Below are 12698 nucleotides of genomic sequence, written 5' to 3' on the forward strand. Positions count from 1 at the left end.
TTGTGCATTTTGCCATTGCACTGGCAGAAAAATACAGGGATTATCTTACTAATTAAAATACTAAAATGAACAGAGAGTGCGACCTTTACTTCACCTCTTACACTTTTATAACCTAGTGTAGAATTATCTGGAGCACATCAGTCAAAACATTTGAAGCTGTTCAGAACTGCAGTTGCATTTTTCAGTGATAAAGGCCTAACCTGGGCATGAAAACCTGTTCTTTCAACTGAAAATGTCACAGATGGTTGATTGAGCCTTTCTTTTTGAATGCTTGATGATAGATAATCTTTCACCCTTCTTGGCCATAATCTATAATACAAGTTTCTTCAAATATTTAGAACCTGTCAGAAACCTGTGGTAGCCTGATCTTTATGTGTTTAATTAGCTGAGTAATGGGAGCTCTATAAGGAGTTTAAGTCACACTATGTAAGCTGCACAGACCACTAGGCAGTGGAACACTGCTGAACACAACAGGATGTTCTCTGAGGCAGAACATCTGCAACTAAAATCAGCATTAGCAAGACATAACTTCAGGCTATGTGCTTGACAATAAGACTAATGACTGTGGCTGGATTTAGCACCTTTGTGAGTTGCTGTAAGTGGTGAACTCTTACAGTCAGATAATTCATGAATGGTGATTAAATCTGCAGAGATCGTCTGATTTTTGGAACCAGCTTCACTTCATACCATTTCAGATTCTTTGTGGTGGCTGCGCCAGTATGTATTCCTCATACTGTCTGAGTATGGAGACCAAATTCTCTGGTGGCACATCTTTTTTTCCTTATTTTCTTTCTCATGTCATGCACATTCTCACGTTCCCACTTCTGTGTTTAGAAGTGCTCAGGCAGCAGGAAGTTACAGAAGCAGCGGATGCGTGTCCGGTGCAACACTGTCCTTCTTTACAGCTTGCTGTTGTTTCTTTGCAGCTGTTTTCATGCAACCTGAACATGTGAAGGTAGAACTAAGAGCCCCAACATGTGATCATACTAATAGGGGACGTTCATAAATGGACTAAAAACAACCAGTGTGGGTATTACTAGGTAGCTAGTGGACCAACCCTACACTGAGTTTATCTGATTTAGCAAGATGGATCCAATATTTAATCAAATATGGTTTAGATGAACCATATTGTTTGATTAATACTACCTCATAAATAAGTAAGATACTCGTTTGTGCAACACTGTGTTGAAGACTTGGTAATGCAATTAAACAATGAACTTTTAAACAGTTTTGGAAATTGAGATAAATATTGAAGAAAAAAATAACAAGTTCATAACTTTTCTTTTAATAAAGATTGAGGCACTTATAACATGCCTGTAATAACAGAAGCCAAGAAAGGCTGTGCTTACAGCTATCATTTTAGATGCCATTAAAATAAGATAAAAATGACTGCATTTCACTTTATTTATCTTTTATTACAGCAATATAAATAATAATAACACAATAATATGCATAATAATACCTATAACAATAATGGGAATTAATAACATATTTTATTATTATCTGTTGCTCATGAGCCTTTCTAAGTATTGTTGTTAACCACATACGTTCCCTTTGTCTCTGGTTTTAAATGTTCAAATGCATACTCCCTGCAGTGCACATGCATGCGACCAATATTACTATTTCTGTTGTTACAAAAATTGTTTAAAATATAGTTTCAAATCTATTATTATTGTTTATTATCATCATCATCATAGTAATCATCATTATTTGTAATAGTTATAGTAGTAGTAGTACTACCCCAAAGGGGATTTGTGTGTCTGGCTGGATTTGAACTAGCAGCCTTTCAGCAGCAAATTTGTTAACCACTAGTGGTGGCAGATTTCAAATCAACAGTTCTAGTTACCTTCTATGGCCACTAGAGGCCAACAAAGAGCTAGCTGTACCTGCAGATAGGAGATGAAAACAAATCCTCTACTAAGCACAGTTTTGTTAATTCAGTCCTAGCTTCTTCTGCTTCTTCTGCTTCTTCTTCTGAAATATGAAATATGAGGCTTTACAATAATGCTTCTCATGGCTTGTTTCCACATTCCAATAAAGTTCATGTCTTCTCAACATTTGGTTAAAACACTGAACCTGAGCATGCATTTCATGTGCAGATAAGTCATAGTTGAGGTACCTTTACTGCCACTGCTAAATTGCTTGGGATTAAAGGGATCTTAATTGGATTGCAATTATCCAAATTCAAGGGTTAATCTCTGACTGCTGGGCCTGGAATAGCCAGATCTCTTACAAGACGTTACTCATCTCCTCTTCCTCTTTGCCAGGTGTTGAGGTAAGGCACTGCCTCCATGCTCCTCTATAGTAATGCACATAATTATTAGAACAATCATTTAAATTGCTTGAACAGTCTAAAAGAAAAGTGAAGAGAGAAGTAAAGCGCTGATGTGTTTCATTCTATGGCTCTCTCGGTGCTGAGAGCCTTTTCTGAAACCCTTAAGCTTACAAAAGCAATTGCATAATGTGAGAAATGTAACATAAATGCAAATATAAATGTAGTGTTAGGCCCCAGCAAATAACTGATTTTATCTGTTGATTTACAGTCAGTGTAAATAGTAATTTATGAATCAGAATAGTGGGAAATGATAATAGTTAATGTAGCAAAATGATACAATTAATTACAAGATTGATTATTTTCCCTGCCTGTGCACCTACAAGTCATCAATTCTTTTGGGCCTTCGACCTCATTCTCTGTGAGAGCTCACACTGGCATGGTGGTCCTCCAGACCCCACCCGTCCCTAGACCTCATCACCCCACCTTCCACCTGGCTGTTTGCTAAATTCCAGGAAACACTAACATTTCCATGAGCCGGGGCCCGATGCCATCCTTCCCTCCTTGGCAACCACAGCACCCTCCCTTACAGAGGTTTAATTAAATTATTTCTCTCTTACCTTGGGCTCTTGTCTTGAGCTTCCTTTACTGACGTCTCCACACTCAAATGAAACTGTTTCTTGACTCCCTGAAGGCTGTGATATTATTTCTGCCACATTTGTCCTCTTTGTTTGATCATCTCTCCCAGTAACCAAACCTCTGCGCCTGAGATCCTGACATGAAGCAAAGGCTAAAGAGCTAACAGAACAGGAACAAGTGTACAACTTGGATGACTCTAGATAACTAACACTCCCCTTCTACACCCACCTCATCCCTCTACAAATTATAATGTGTTTCATTTTAGATTTATAACATGTAAAATTGTAGAAAGAAGTTCTTGTAAAGATGCAGAGTTTGATGCTTCCCAATAATGTCTAGTAGCAATAAAATCCTGTGAATATAATGAACGAAGAGAATCATTTAACACTATTTGATAGATGGAAATGAGTTATTGTGTGTTTACACAGTATTTCTTGTCATCTTTATGGGAAGTTCACATTAAAAGAAGACTTCAATTTGAACTGCTGATGTTTCTGAATTTCAGTTCTTATTTATCTTAAAAATTAATTGAAAACAATCCAAATAGTCCATCACAGCAAGCTGATAAAGCATCAGATTCATTTGTAAAAATACTGAACCAGTTTTTTTTTATAAGGCATGACACACTGTATTTCAGAAATGTTCATAAGGTTATAAGACATTAATGGCAGCATATTTCACAAAAATCACTATTCTTTAATCTAGTCATGTAACCATATAGTTCAGAGCCACTGCTGCTCTTGTTGGTCATATATATTAGGAAGGTTTATGACAGATAATGATAGATTAGTACAGTTATGTCCATGAATAGTTGGACAAAGGCTCATTTTTTTTTCTGTAGTTTTGCCCCTGTACTGCGCCACAGTGGATTTTAAATCAAACAATCCAGATGTGCTGAAGTGCAGATTTCATATTTTACAAAGATGTTGCATCAGCTGTTTAGGAACTGAAGTCATTTTCATACATGGTCCCTTATTAGTCCAAACAAGTAGATGACTGCCCATCCCTGAGTCTGGTTCTGCTGGAGGTTTCTTCCTGTTAAAAGGGGGTCGTTTTGACTGTTGGGTTTTCTCTGTAACTTTTGTAGGGTCTTTACCTTACAATATAAAGCACCTTGAAGTGACTGTTTGTTGTGGTTTGGCGCTATATGAATAAAATTGAATTGAATTGATTTATTTTCAGAGTCTTAAAAGTAACTGGACAAACTAACATAATTTTAAATACAAGAATTGTTTTTAATGCTTGGCTGAAAATCTTTTGCAGTCAGTGACTGCCTGAAGTCCAGTATGGTGTGTTTCCTCCTGTGAAGTGCTCTGCCAGGTCTTTACTGCAGCCACTGTTTGCTGCTTGTTTGTGGGCCTTTCTGCATTCAATTTAGCATGTAATGCCTGAAAGGCTCTATTGGGCTGAGAATGAAGTGACTGACTCAACAACGGGAAAATATCTAATTTCTTTGTCTTGAGAAACTCTTTGATTGCTTTTGCAGTTTGCGTTGGATCATCATCCATTGACACTGTGAAGTGCTGTCCCATCAGTTTTGCAGCATTTGGCTGAACCTGAGCAGACAGTATGACCCTGTACAATGCACAGTTCATCCTGCTGCTTAAATCCACAGATTTTGGTGTTGCTGAGCTGGCCAGTGGATTCCTTCTTTTTAATAATGTACCAGAATGTTTACTTTGGCTACTCCTTATGTTTTTATTATCTCTGTGATAGGTTATTTTCTTTTTCAGCCTAATGATGGCCTCGCTTACTTGCAGTGCACCTCTTTGGGCCTCATATTTAAAATTGTAATGAAAATCTGTAAAATACAAATTCAACACTTTGAATAAACTTCACATATGCAGTGAAATAATGAGGGAACAGGCCATGTGGCCATGAAACTGCTTCAATTGTGCAATTAATTGTGAGCCTCTGACAAAGAGAGACTATGTTTCAAAATGGCTGTAATTACTAAACTGTTAATGTAAAATGTTTGTAAAGCACTTTGAATTAAAGCCAAAAGTCTGCACTACAATCACACATTGATTTATTAAAAATCCACTGTGGGGGTGCACAGAGGAAAAACTACAAACACTGCGTCTTTTTCCAACAAATGAATTTTAGATGAATAAATCTACAGTCCAGTCATTCCTTGTGACCCCACAGCGTTGGGGTCAAAGGTTCAGGTTTTCGCTTATTTGACAAATATTTCTGTATCAGTAAGGATGGTTTGTTGCCAATAAAGCTTTAGTACATTTCATTTAAACAGACAACTTTGTTGCAATAAAAAGACACATTTTCTCTCTCCGAATCTGCAGCACCGCTGCTCAGGTCCGTTTGCCCGAGAGAGTCATTATCTCCACTACAAGAAATATCCGACCTTTCAACAGGTGACTCCGTGCTTTGGTCAGGTCTAAAATCTGCTGAGACAGGATGTTTTTTGCAGTGTGGCCCACAGTTCCGCCCACGGAGTGTCACAGGGATTACAGTTTGTATTCACTCTGCTATGAACGCTTATCTAGGTGCATCTTTATCGAAGGAGAAGCACCTCTTTCATTTATTACGAGGATTTTTTTTCCACTCCCCATCAGCTCCCGCTGTTTTGTCCGGCTGTAAAATATACCGATGTGTGCCGCTGGTTTGTCTCAGGCTGCCACTCAAAGTAACTTGAAAGTCTTCTGTGAATCCCTGAACTGCGAAGAGACGGCGTTATGTCAGCATCCGTGGAAATACTGACTCAGTAACAGAGAGCTTGTGACTTTTCCAGCATTGCCAGTGATAAGAAGGCTGCAGTGAAGACGAGGTGAGTGTTTGTGCGCTTTATCGGATTATTGTCCTATAATCTGAGGAACAGTCACTTGGCTCGCTCTGTTTCTGTTGTGTGATCAGTTGATGACACTGAATTGAGTGACACACACACACACACACACACAAGGTCCCGATTTTTTGAAATACATGGTTGCATTAATTTTGTATTTGCATATTACATCAACATGCGCGATGCAGAGGATACAGATGATGATGTGCATGATAATCTCGAATTATTTGGATAAATGAATAATTACTTTCTGTCCTAAAAATGCCGATTCCAGCTCCTGGGTTATGGCGACCACCCAGGTTTGTAAGAAATTACAACACACATTTATAAACTTTTATAGACAGAACAGTTAATTGATCTAATCAGCAGATTGATTAACAATGAACTTTCCCATTAGGTGTTAAATGCTGAAAGACAGGGTCTACATAACAATTATGAAAATGTTAAGTTTACAGTGGCAACGTCATCATCTGTGCAACTTTATCAACTTTAATTGCATCTGTCTGTCTTTGTGCTTCCAAGTGTGATTAGTAGAGGACATATTTGATCACCAGTTTGTATCTGGTGATCAAATATGTCCTCTACTTTGAGTGCTCTGATTGAGTAGAAAAGCGCTATATAAGAACTAGTCCATATCTGTCTGTATTCTGGCCTTCCTGCAGCATCACTTCCAGTATTTGTCACACTTAAATTGTGTTTAATGAATTGGAAACTGCCTCGTGCAACTAACAGGTGCTGCTTGGGCAGGAAAACCAGATTTCACTCCAGAAGATGTCCCAAGCTTTTCTGGTCACCTGATGATCACAGGTTGAATAACAAAAAAAAAAAAAAAAAAGCTCATTGGTTTCCAGAGAAGCTTTGTTTCTGGCCTATGCCCTTCTCCTCCTCCCTTTGGGTGGATAACATGGCACTAATGGAAACTCTATTTTTGGCAAAATCCACCAAAAGATTTAGGATATTATTAATGAATGCATATATAAATTTCATGAAGGAGTGAACAATGGAAGCCTGGAAAAGGGCGACAGTGACCGAGATAAAAGGCTAATAATAGGCAGATACGGTAGGGGCTCTGTCGCAGTTGGTGAACTGAGACTTAGTGGATTATTGTATTATTATTCAGTGAACACATATGTCTATCTCCACAGACAACACAGCCTGTGGCCTCAGAGGCTTGCTAACAGTAACCAGGTTAATTCTAGAAGCTGGAAGCAAAGCAGGCAGTAAAGTCCTCTCAGGTAAAGGAAAAGTGTATGGGAGTAAACTGGCCTGAAGCCAGCTGAAAGCCCAGAAAGAAAGAGAGCTGAGGACAGAAGGACTTGGGTGAATTTCAGTTGCATTTACATATCACTTCTGCAAGGTACTGGCTGTAAACAATGATGACAGATTAAAATGAGCTGTTTTCAGGCTTGTGATGTCCTGAAACAAAGTAAATAAGTCAGTGCAGGTTTATCAGAATTTACATTTACTGTCCAGCATTCTCAGAATGGTTGGTGTGTGCTCATCACACTGCTTTTACTCTTAGTGAAAGTTGCACTGATAGGACATTTATTCAAAGGAGCACAGACTCTTTTATTTCCCTTTCAATGATGGCTAAAGACTTTATTCCAGGAATACTTTACCTATTGCCAGGCTCCAGACCCTTGAATGTGTCATCTCCATTGAAATAACTGATTTCATCTTACGTCATGATGTGAAACAGCAGTTTATACCCCCCCAACCTATCCAGTAAGTGTCGTGGCATGATCCCAAATGCACCCACAACTCAAAGTAAGAGCATCCCAGTTGTTCAGTGACTTGAATTAGTAGAAACAGCTGTGAAAAGCTAAGTTATAGGGGGGAAAAAAGAGACCGTAGTTGTTTGTAGTTGTTTGATGGCAGAAACTGCCCAAAAAGGCCAAAAGACTTTCTTGCATCAGGCTGTAAACATGCTTTTTAATGCTGTTTTGGGCTTCAAAACCCGGCAGTCTGTTGAGATTGATTCGCTTTCATAGCCCACCTCATGTGGCCATTAGAGGAACTGCAGTTTTTATCTCTTTCACTTTGGATTCATCTTCCAGCCCCAGAGGCCTCTGCTGCATGCCAGGCAGAAACTGTTTTCCCTTTTAGCAAAATTAGTGAGGTACCTCTTGTTCTTGCCAGAAATATTTTATTATGTCCTGTTTATGCCCACTTGACACATGAAATATGGGTGAATATGAGATCAGGGACTTACATCTTTCAACCCTCTGAGGTCTAAGTCATCAGTGGTGGTAACCCTAACCCTATATTTTGGAGAAAGGCAAAACCTTTTTGGATAAGTTAGGAATGTGAGTTAGAAGTTATTGTATTATTTTTTCTCTGATTGCCAACATTTGGAAGAACAATTTAACAACATTTGTTCGGTCGTAAAAAAAAAACCCAACAACACAATATTCCAAAAATGAGGTGCTTAAATACTGTCTAAAGTTATGTGAAGTGCCTTGTCTGACTGGTACTGGCTGGCCTTAGTTTACTTCATAATGACTATAACTCTATGATGATAGCACCATGGTGATGCAGAGAGACAATGGGCTAACCTGGCTGGAATAAGCCCACTGTAATTTCAGCTCCAGTTGGCCCTTGTTTGAGGACAGGGTCAGACTGTGAATGCTGGAATTCTCCCAGCAGTAACCTCCTTCAGGCCGAGGAGTTTCCATATAATAACCAGGCAGCAGTGAAAGGACGCAGATCTGCAGTGTGGATGCACAACAATTTCATGTTTAAAGACCATTTATAGATCTAAGTTATCCGTAAATCTCAGGCAAACATTCACACTTAAGCACTGAGAGGACAGCTCAGTCTTTCCAGCATGTGACACTTACATCTGCTGTAAACACTGAAAAAGCAAGCTAATGGGGGGATTATATGCTGACTTCCAACGCCACATACAGTTGTGGTCAGAAGTTTACATATACTCATCGTGGACATGAATACCACGATCATTTGTGGCTTTTAATGATTTCTTTAAATGGTTTTTTCCAGGCTAGAATGATTGTGCAGCATATATCTTTAATGACTAAAAGCAAACATTTGGTGCACAAGTTTGAATTTATTTAGGATTTTCTCTAATCCACACAGGGTCAAAAGAATACACACAGGCTCAAATATATGCATGCACTCACTTAAGTTGTTTAATACATGGTGCTGAAGGATCTACAATGCCTTTTAAGTTGACAAGGCTAAATCCTATTAACTTCTCGTTAGTGATCGTGACTGACTACAACTGGTAGTTTCTCTTTGCCAACATAAAAAGGATTTGTTTGATAGCACTCATTGGATTGACCAGTACTCAGAACAATGGGAAAGTCCAAAAAACTCAGTGAAGATTTAAGAAGGAGAATTGCAGATTTACATTTCTAAACAACTGCAGATTCCAAGATTATCCATTCAAACAACTGTACATAAGTACAAGTTATTCAGTGACTTTACCAGTTTTGGGAAGAAGAATTCAATTCAATTCAATTCAGTTCAGTTCAATTCAATTTAGTTCAGTTCAATTCAATTCAATTCAATTCAATTCAATTCAATTCAATTCAAGTCAGTTCAATTCAAGTCAGTTCAATTCAATTCAGTTCAATTCAATTCAATTCAATTCAATTCAATTCAATTCAATTCAATTCAATTCAGTTCAGTTCAGTTCAATTCAATTCAATTCAATTCAATTCAATTCAATTCAATTCAATTCAATTCAATTCAATTCAATTCAATTCAATTCAATTTTATTTATATAGCGCCAAATCACAACAAACAGTTGCCTCATGGCGCTTTGTATTGTGGGTAAAGACCCTACAATAATACAGAGAAAACCCAACAGTCAAAACAACCCCCTATGAGCAGCACTTGGCAACAGTGGGAAGGAAAAACTCCCTTTTAACAGGAAGAAACCTCCAGCAGAACCAGGCTCAGGGAGGGGGGGGTCATCTGCCATGACCGGCTGAGGCTGAGGGGAGAGAGACAGGACAAAAGACATGCTGTGGAAGAGAGCCAGAGATTAATAATAACTAATGATTAAATACAGAGTGTAATATAAACAAAGTAAATAAAGTGAATGTAAAGAAACAGTGCATTATGTGAACCCCCCAGCAGCCTAGGCCTATAGCAGCATAACTAAAGGGTGGTTCAGGGTCACCTGATCCAGCCGTAACTATAAGCTTGATCATAAAGGAAAGTTTTAAGCCTAATCTTAAAAATAGAGAGGGTGTCTGTCTCCTGAATCTAAGCTGGGAGCTGGTTCCACAGAAGAGGGGCCTGAAGGCTCTGGCTCCCATTCTACTCTTAAGTATCTTAGGAACCACAAATAAGCCTGAGGGTCTAAATAAGTCTGAGAATAAATTGTCTGAGACTGAAATGCTCTATTGGGGTGATATGGTACTATGAGGTCTTTGAGATAAGATGGTGTCTGATTACAACAGGGCCTGATCTTTCAAGACCTTGTATGTGAGGAGAAGTATTTTAAATTCTATTCTAGATTTAACAGGGAGCCAATGAAGAGAAGCCAATATGGGAGAAACATGCTCTTTCTTTCTAGTCCCTGTCAGTACTCTAGCTGCAGAATTTTGGATCAGCTGAAGGCTTTTCAGGGAGCTTTTAGGACAGCCTGAATTACAATAGTCCACCCTAGAAGTAATAAATGAATTAGCTTTTCAGCATCACTCTGAGAAAGGATGTTTCTAATTTTAGAAATATTGCGCAAATGTAAAAAAGCGGTCCTACATATTTGTTTAATATTGAAGGACATATCCTGGTCAAAAATGACTCCGAGATTTCTCACAGTGTTACTGGAGGCCAAAGTAATGCCATCCAGAGTAAGTATCTGGTTTGACACCATGTTTCTAAGAAAACTGGTCTTGGAATGGCAAAAGCAGGCTAACATGAAGCTTCCCAAAGCCCTGACCTCAACCCTGTTGAAAATATGTGGACAGTGGTTTGAAGCCAGGTATGTGCCAATTCTGCCAAGAAAAGTGTCAAATACCCAGCCAAAAATAATGCTAGAAGTTTGTTGATGACTACCAAAAGCATCTGGCCCATACAATTAGAAAAAAAAATTTCCATCTGAACAATCTTATTCTGGAACAATGTCCTTTGGACAGACGAGATCAACGTGGAGATGTTTGGCCATAATGAATAGCATCACCTTTGGAGAAAACCAAACACAGCATACCAGCACAAATAGGTCATACCAGCTGTCAGCACAATCGTAGAGATTATTATTGGACTTGTTTTGCAGCTACAGGCATCTTGCAGTTGTTGTGTCAACCTTCTTCTGTTTACCAAAGTATTCTAGAGTCAAATGTTTTACCTTTAGCTGTCTGACAGCATTAAGAGAGCGGTGCATAAACAAATGCCCACAAACCTCAGTGAAGTAAAACAATGGTGTAAAGAGGAGTGGGCCAAAATTACTATTTTAAACTATTTTAAATTATTGCTGCTAACGTGCATGCAGTCCACCCCATGATTCAAGCTATTGAATCATGGGGTGGACTGCATGGTCATGTGAAGAGACTGATTGAATGCAATTACCTGTTCCTCCACCACCACCACCTCCAGCACATTCATCTTCTTTTTTTAACATAGCCATTGGCATTTGTTACTAGCATTTTAGCTAACCATGCTAGCTGTGTGTGTCTCAGGTGCATTTTATAGATGCTCAGACACTAACTCTTAATTTCTATTCAGACTTCTTAATGTTTTAACCAGATAAAGTAATGACATTCCTTCCATACCAAACTGTTAATTGTGTTTAGAGCTAAATGTCAGCATGCAAACAAGTGAAAGTAAGTTGAAAGACATTGTACATGGTATTGTCATCTGCAGCACAGAATGAGCATCCTGAGTACTGCTGTGCCAATGTACAGCCTCAAAGAGCTGCTAGTCTTTTTTTGTGATTCAGAACTCTACGTTCCATAATTGGCTTTTGCTTTATGATATCAACAGACAGATTTAACCCTGTCCTCTGCTGTTTACAATTTTTTTTCTCGAGATAAAGACAAAGGAGCATTTTTTTTTTCTTTTCCGTTAGGGCTTGTTGACCAGGAAACAGGCTGTTATCTGTCTGGAAAGTTGCCATTTACTGTTGTCTCTTATCAGCAAAGTAAAAAAAATAAAATGCTAGACATTTTATTTCAGCTGAGTTTTCGCCTGAGCTTAGTTATCAGTTTAGGGACGAGATTCCTTTTCTATCTAGAAAACCTCATCATCAAACCGTGGTCAGATTGAATTAAGCATTGTGTCAGGTGACAGTGGGACATGTAGCAACAACTGGATTGATTTTTTTTTATAGGTGGTGTGAAAACCTTTGTGGGCTTAGTAAATCCTCTGCAGAGCCACTCTGAAAATGCTGTAGAATGCAGAGACCTCTGCTTTACAGTTGCACTTTCTAGGAATCTTTTCCTAGAAAGTGACTGAATCACTCTGAAGGTGTTGCTTTATAAAGCAGCAGCTTGCCAAAACAGGTGAATGACCCTATACTCCCTTTCTTGGTTCAATCTTGACTTGAGTTTAAGGGATTTTAGAATAGGTGAGTGATCCAGTGAGCTGTGCACCTGTTGAGATTGAGGTAATTTGTAGCGCCCAAATACTGGATTATTTGGATATTTATTCATTGGGTAGATATTTGGTTCTCAGTTTAGGGCATCAGATACTCACTTTATTGTTGGAAATTTTGTTATTAGATTTAAGCGCTTTTTATACTCCACAGTGTGAAGGAAAAGAAAAAAGTTGTAGACTTTATGCTTCTTTCCCAGTGATGATTGTAAAATGAGGAATCACAGGACAGCCATTATCTGGAGCTCAGTTATACAATCTTGCACTGTAATTGTCACCCCGGGTGTGTTCGATTATTTGTCCTTGATTATTTACAGCCTTGTAAGCCTGAAAATGCTGTTTACATCAGCCCTAGTAATTTGTATTGAATTTTAATTAACAGTAGCATTAGAACAGGAGCTCTGAAAGTTTTGATTATAAATGCCA

At 38.5% G+C, this 12698-nt stretch overlaps 1 protein-coding gene across 3 annotated transcripts in view; it reads left to right on the forward strand.

The window, feature by feature from the left end:
• The first annotated feature begins 5369 nt into the window (after positions 1 to 5369).
• gdpd5a (glycerophosphodiester phosphodiesterase domain containing 5a) overlaps positions 5370 to 12698 on the forward strand; it is a 28106-nt gene continuing 20777 nt past the window's right edge. For all 3 annotated transcript variants that reach the window (XM_030745986.1, XM_030745988.1, XM_030745987.1), the window contains exon 1: positions 5370 to 5696. The gene's annotated coding sequence lies outside the window, so the exon portion shown is untranslated. The remainder of the gene's footprint in view (positions 5697 to 12698) is intronic.

Source organism: Archocentrus centrarchus, chromosome 14 (assembly GCF_007364275.1).
Source record: "Archocentrus centrarchus isolate MPI-CPG fArcCen1 chromosome 14, fArcCen1, whole genome shotgun sequence".
Taxonomy (NCBI): Eukaryota; Metazoa; Chordata; class Actinopteri; order Cichliformes; family Cichlidae; genus Archocentrus; species Archocentrus centrarchus.